Source organism: Hetaerina americana, unplaced genomic scaffold, assembly GCF_022747635.1.
Source record: "Hetaerina americana unplaced genomic scaffold, ioHetAmer1.1.p SCAF_2, whole genome shotgun sequence".
Classification (NCBI taxonomy): Eukaryota; Metazoa; Arthropoda; class Insecta; order Odonata; family Calopterygidae; genus Hetaerina; species Hetaerina americana.
Window position 1 is genome coordinate 72,107,868 of NW_027286763.1, and position 7,266 is coordinate 72,115,133.

The window sequence follows — 7,266 nt, forward strand, 5'->3', positions numbered from 1 at the left end:
GCAATATAGTTTGATATGCACCTCACAAATTGATTACAAATAAAAGTAAACTACAGTAAATGCAGGTGATGACTGCATTTCACATGCTTTGTATTTATCACACTTTTCCCTGGACTTGAGCCTGCACTGGCTGGAGTGCTATGTTATCTATGATATGAGTTAATTGCAAATTTTGTGCAGAAAACTACTATGAATGAGCTGCATTTAAAAGCTAAAATGTTATCTATTTATAATAACAAATTAGGGATATGCAGTGAACCAGAAAATGCAATCTGATTAATAATGGACTCTAAAAGGTTTTTTTATGTACTAACTGTTTATCATAAAAAAAGGGTTTCATGAGCCGTTCAATGTATATGTGGAGGAAATGACAGAGGAGGAGAGGCATGGGAAGAACTGGAAGATAGGAATGAAAGTTGGTGGGAAATTCATAAAATCCATTTGGTTTGTGGATGATCAGGTTTTAGTTTGTCAGACAGCCAAAAGACTACAAGCATTGCTGAGCACATTGGAAATTCAGCTCAATTGGCTACGGTAGAGGATAAATTAAAACAGGTAATTAGCACAAATTATGTTGTTTTCCAAAGAGAGGGAGGCAGAGTAAATATTAAAAGTTTTTATTTTATTTATTTATTTATCAACTAAATTGGGCGAGGTTGAGACTTATGTCCCTTCTTTCACCTAACCCTTACATTACAGACATTACATTGAAGGCAATTGCATACAGCCAAGTCCTTGATGGAAGAAAATCCACCCAGGCAGGAATTGAACTTGCGACCTTTGGGTTGTTAGGCGAGGACATTACCCTGCCACCACCGGGGCCAGCGAGGAGTCAATAAACTAGAGCAGGTAAAACATTTACTTATCTCAGGAGTGTTGTGGACCAAAATGATCAAAGTAGTAGGGGCATAAAAAGAAGAATTGATGGCAGGGAGGACAAGGAAGGGAATGATGACAGGGACATTGATTAAGGATGTTAAGATAAGGTTTGTCAAAACTTTCACATGAAGCATGGTTTTGAACAGCATGGAAACATGGAGAAGGATGGAAAAGGTGAAATGTACATAAATGAACGAGGAAGTTCTGGTCATCAAGGGGGAGAAGAGAGGGTTTTTGGGAGAAATCCAAAGGAGGCAGAAAGATAGATGCTCAGTATTTTAATTGGAAATGGGATGTTGAAGAGAACATTAGGCAAGTTATGAAGGGGTAGGAATAAGATAGGTGTATTGAATGGAATGAAGGGATAAAGAAGATATAAAGATATCGGCGTGGGAATAATCATTGTAGAATGTAGTCTATGTCCATTCAAAACCTACTTTAACCATATATACTACCAATTATAATAATCTAAGACAGGTGCACATTATCGCAATCAAATATATTATAACTGTATGTGTTCTATATTCCTCGATATAAGTGACCTCATTACAATTATGGCGTTATGCCTGCCTCTCCCATTCCTGAACTCTGATCATCCCCTAAATAATCTTGCCCTGTTCTCCATCCTCTAATTAATGATGCTCAGAACCACTTTGGCTGCATGCAAAATCAAACTTATCTTTCTGTGGTCCTAACTGGACTGGCTCCATGGCTGCTTTTCCCTTTATTGGGAGAGGAGCTGACCCTGATAGGATGAAATCTTTAGGTCACATTTCTCCCTCATAAATGCTACAAAATAGTCCATAAAAACTCTTTCCTTCCACATCTCCTAAACCTTTAACTAGTCCTGTGGGTATATTGTGCATCCCTATGACCTTATCTTATTTCAATTCCCTCAATACCTTTCTATCTTGCCATCAAGTAAGCCCGGACCTAAGCTATCCTCATCCCCATCATATTCTCTTTCTATGTCTAAGTTGCAGGCCTACTCCCTTTCCCATATTGTTCTCGCATGGGAAAGACAATAAGCCTACTTCTTCCTTCCATATCTCTGGTTTAACTATTATCTTTCCTGACTTATCTTTGATTATTGTTTTAAATTTTCCCACTTTACTTTAAGACTATGCTTTGACCTTCCTGCACAGAGCACCAATTTTATCCTTCTATTATACGTTATTCGTATCCTCGCACTGCATCTTCCACCATGCTTCTTTCACTCTCTTTTTTTCCTTCTTCAGTTCATTATTTAACCCTTTATACTTCCTTTAACCTATCTTTGTGTTTTATCATTCCATTTCCTTCTCTAGTCTGTATTTTTAATCAAACCATCTATAGCCCCTGGTTCTTTTCTTTTTCCCAGAGTCAGTATACTTTTAATGTTTATTCCATATGGACATGGTTTGATATCTGGCCTGGTGTTACAAGGTTAAAAGAAGATACTTTTATTACTATTAATGAAAAATTCACCTTCTTTATTTGCAACAATAAGTGCATATCCATGGAGTCAATATATATCTCAAAATAAAAATATAAGTAAATTATTATTATTACTTTTTATTTGCCCAGAGATCACAATACAAAAATACCAGGTAGGTGGTGTATGAACATGATATAAGACACGTCAAAAAGGAGCAAAGACACAGGCTAAATTAAGATAAATAAAAGAAATGATGCTCATAGTAAATACACAAACCAAAAACAGGAGTTGGCTAGCAATAACAAGAGTATTTTCGTAGAGTTATTTATGAAGAAAATTATTTACCTAGAGAATGTGACATGAATTCATAAACTGTATAGCATTGATGATCACTAAGGAATTGATATAGTTTAGCCTTAAATAACAAAAAAATATCCAATTCCCTTTATTTTCTCCGTAGTGCTTTCAGGGATCTTAGCAAACATGGATGAATAGTGGGCAGTTATTCTAAAGTCATTACAACCTGAAGAATTCTGCATGTCCGGGTTTTCACCGCGTTGTTGTTTGAAGCCGACAACAGTTTCGCCGAAGTTTCATCCGGCGTCTTCAGGTCGAAGATGAGGGACTCAGATTTTGGCCGTCCTTATATAGGTGGTCCCGTCCAGGTGCTGCTCTCTGATTGGTCCTTTTTCGGAGGACTCTCTTCCACGCGTTGTGGAGATGGTAGCCTTCATCTCTATTGAAATTCGCCGGGTTTTTGGCTATCTCAATAGCTTCTCTGATTAGGCGTGGGTAATATCTACTTTCTTTACTTATGATTGTAGCGTCATGGAATAGAATATCATGGCCGGGTTCACTCCACTTATGCTCGGAGATGGCCGAGAGGTGAAACTGTTTGTTTGTAGTAGCCCGGAGGTGTTCTTTCATCCGAACTTTCATAGCTCGGCAGGTTTCCCCGATGTAGGCTTTCCCACATGAACACGGTACTTGATAGACCCCTTCGTATAGGTCTTTCGTATAGGTGAAAGACCTATACGAAAGACCTATACGAAGGGGTCTATCAAGTACCGTGTTCATGTGGGAAAGCCTACATCGGGGAAACATGCCGAGCTATGAAAGTTCGGATGAAAGAACACCTCCGGGCTACTACAAACAAACAGTTTCACCTCTCGGCCATCTCCGAGCATAAGTGGAGTGAACCCGGCCATGATATTCTATTCCATGACGCTACAATCATAAGTAAAGAAAGTAGATATTACCCACGCCTAATCAGAGAAGCTATTGAGATAGCCAAAAACCCGGCGAATTTCAATAGAGATGAAGGCTACCATCTCCACAACGCGTGGAAGAGAGTCCTCCGAAAAAGGACCAATCAGAGAGCAGCACCTGGACGGGACCACCTATATAAGGACGGCCAAAATGCAATGGCTCCGCACAGGGGACCCGGACCTGAAGACAGCCTTTTCGGGCATTTATGCTTTGAAAAGGTTCGATATTGACGGAGTCCCTTAGGATTCCGGGCGTTTCGCCGAGTGCATCACCGTTGAAGAGCAGAAATGCTGGGCAGCGGAAGGAGCCGGCATGGAGAAAGCCGGTGAAACATCGTGGTGGAACCGCAGTAGTTTTTAGGGGAGGCGACCGACAGCTAAGGTCATTTGCGCCATAGGGGATGGATAGGAAAGGATGAAGGGTGGAGAGGAACCCGGCGTCGGCATTAGCCTACTCTTTACGAAAGGCGCCAAGGGGTCCGCAGCTTAACGTCCCATCCGACGGACGCCGTACTCACTCAAAGTGCCCTCCACAAAGCACCTCAAGTAGGGATCGAGATACCTCTGAAAAATATTCAACACCGCCGGGATTTGAACCCGCGCCCTCAGGGTGGGAAGCCAGTACGTTAGCCCCCGCACCATCTCGATCCCCTGTGGAACCGCTCCAACGCGATCATCCGGAGACGGGTGATAGCTTACAAGGAGCAATCCTGGGCGGTCGCCTGTTCCAAGCTTGATAGCAAGGACGGTGCGAAGTTCTGGCGTCAGTTCTGAGTCCTCTCAGGAAAACGAGGAGTTAAACCGTACTCGCTTATTAACAAGGATGGCGTCGCTATCGTCGATCCCAAGGACAAGGCGGAGGAGTTCCGACGAGTTCTGTCCGAGGTGTTTCGCCCGCAGGAGGACCCGGCCTTCGACGAGGGCCACAGAGCAGCTTGCAGACGCCACTTGGACTCCTTGCCTTACTCCCTTCTTCCTTTACAGAGAGCGGAGAGAGCGGACCCGGATGACCCCCTGTTAATTCCCATATCGAAGGAGGAAATGGCAACCCACCGACCCCGGCGACATACCGCTCCGGGTTCGGACGGTATCACCACTCGCCACATCCAAAAAGCCCCTGCCTGCTACCAGGCATTGTTAACTATTTTTAACACCCTTCTCACATTAGGTTACTACCCCCGGGGATGGAAATCCATGACAATTGTCATGATTCCTAAACCGGGGAAGGAGATCAATAGGGCTGAGAACTTCCGCCCCATTTGCCTCACCAGCATCATCGGCAGATGGTTCGAAAGGATCATCACCCGGCGCCTCACGGAACACTTCAACGAGAACGGCGTTCTCCCTCCCCATCAATTTGGTTTTCGCCCTAACAGGTGCACCACGGACCCCCTATGCCTTCTGACCAACACTGCGGCCGAGGCGATCAACCGACGCCAATATGTAGCGGCCCTCTTCCTGGACATAGAGAGAGCTTTCGACCGAGTGTGGCATGACGGCCTCATTGGGAAGCTCTCTCTAACCCCAGGAGTAACCCCCCCATTACTAAGGCTCATCTTCTCCTTCCTCAACAATAGGCAGGCGAGGGTGAAAGTCAGTGGACACCTCTCCTCTCCCTTCCCACTGCTCGCGGGCGTCCCTCAGGGGACCGCCCTCTCTCCCCTGCTGTTTACCTTGTTCTGTTAGGACATGCCCACAGATAAGAACCATGGCAAGCGAGTCACCCTCGCCCAATACGCCGACGATACGGCGCTATGGTTACAAGCACAGCGGGTTGAAACGGCCGTGAAACATCTGCAGCGTGCCACTTCGACCCTAGAGGGATGGTTCCGGAGATGGCGCCTGCGGCCGAACCCCCTAAAATCCGTATTCATGGTGTTCGCCGGGAGCAACGATACCCGTCAGTCCGGCATATCACCACCCTCCATCTCTCTGTGGAACAGAGCTATCCTCCCATCCAAATCCGTTACCTACCTTGGCGTCCATATTGACAGACACCTCGCCTTGAAACAACACACAGATACTGTGAGGGCAAGGTGCAGCCGTCGCGCCAACCTTCTGCGTGCCGTCCGGGCTAACAGTCGCGGAGTATCCAAGGGCTGTGGGGTGCTTCTGTACAAGGCCTTCATCAGGCCTGTACTGGAGTACGCCGCTCTCGCGGTGCTGCCTATGGGCAAGGGCATTGAACGATATGCGTCCTTTGAGCGCAGAATTCTACGACGGCTCCTCCTCCTCCCGCACGACACCCCCAGCGAATACATCTATGACCGTGCTGATGTCGAACCCATACTCCACAGGTTGTGCCGCACCCGATGCAGAACTGCGGCCCGCCTCGCGGATTACAACGTGGAGCTGCTCACCACCATCATGGGCAGCATGGGAGGCCTGCTACGTCGCAGGCCAATGATAAAGCTACAGTCACCGGCACGGATCATCCACACCACCTTCCCCAGATATTATCCGGAGATCAACTTGCCAACACACCACGTCCGGACAGAGCTACCGACGCCCTCATGTCTGCTTCCGGACCCTGACCTACCACTCTTTCCCCCCCCCCCCCCCGCCGAAGATCAAAGAAGTGATCCGAACGAAACAAGTGAAGTGAACCTAACCTGTGAGATCCCAGTGAACTTTCCAGTGTGCTCACTAAAAACATTATTGTTTCCATATTTTGTTGATTTATTCTATATTCTATTAATGTTTTGTTTCTGTTTTCCTTCTACCATCTGTCTTCGATCTCTCTTCTCCGGTGGTCTGGCGGAGGTTTCACGGGTTTCCCTCCGCCCTTGGGCGAATGCCGGGCCGATACCGCTCCCGTAGAAAAGAATAGAAAGGTTTTCCGCAAACGCTACCCTCTTTGTGGCCTGTCCTTATTTATTTTTTCCACCCCGAAGAGGATCATTATCCTATAACGGGGTTTCCGTGTTGTTTTTGTTATGTTTATTTATTGTTTATATACTCTTTTCAATCTGTACTCTGTAATACGGAAATAAAAACCTTTGAAACTGAAACTGAGTCCCTCATCTTCGACCTGAAGACGCCGGATGAAACTTCGGCGAAACTGTTGTCGGCTTCAAACAACAACGCGGTGAAAACCCGGACATGCAGAATTCTTCAAGCCACCGCCGCGAAAATCTACGCAGCCATTACAACCTCTTGCGCTATACCTATGTACATCAGCATTGGCTTTCACGGTGAATATGGCTTTGTTATACTGCACAAATGTTATAGTATGGAACATATACAATCAGGGAAGAGTTAGAATGAAGAACCTTTTAAAGAAAAGTCTACAGTTGCTTGCCTTTGAATTTTTCCTAGGATTCTTACAGCCCACTTTATAGTCTAAAGAAGCGCATGAAAAGAATGAGTGCCCCCACATAGCAATGCCATATTTCAGTGTACGGAGGTGAAGAGGGGCTTTTTGTTGATTAGGTTGTTGGGTAGTGTTACGAGACACAAGATATTTATCTGGTAGTTGCATCCATCCAAAACCTACCTAAACAAGTAGATTACCTGTAATAAAGACCCACTATTGGTAAAGAACCCATTTAGTCACATTCAAATTCTAACAGCACTGCCACCTCTATAGTCACGTGACAGCGGAAAATGCGATTCATTGTAGACAATCGCATAATCACGACCATCATATCGACTAGTATCGACATGCTACGGTTCCCGCCGTTACCCTTCGTTGGATCTGTG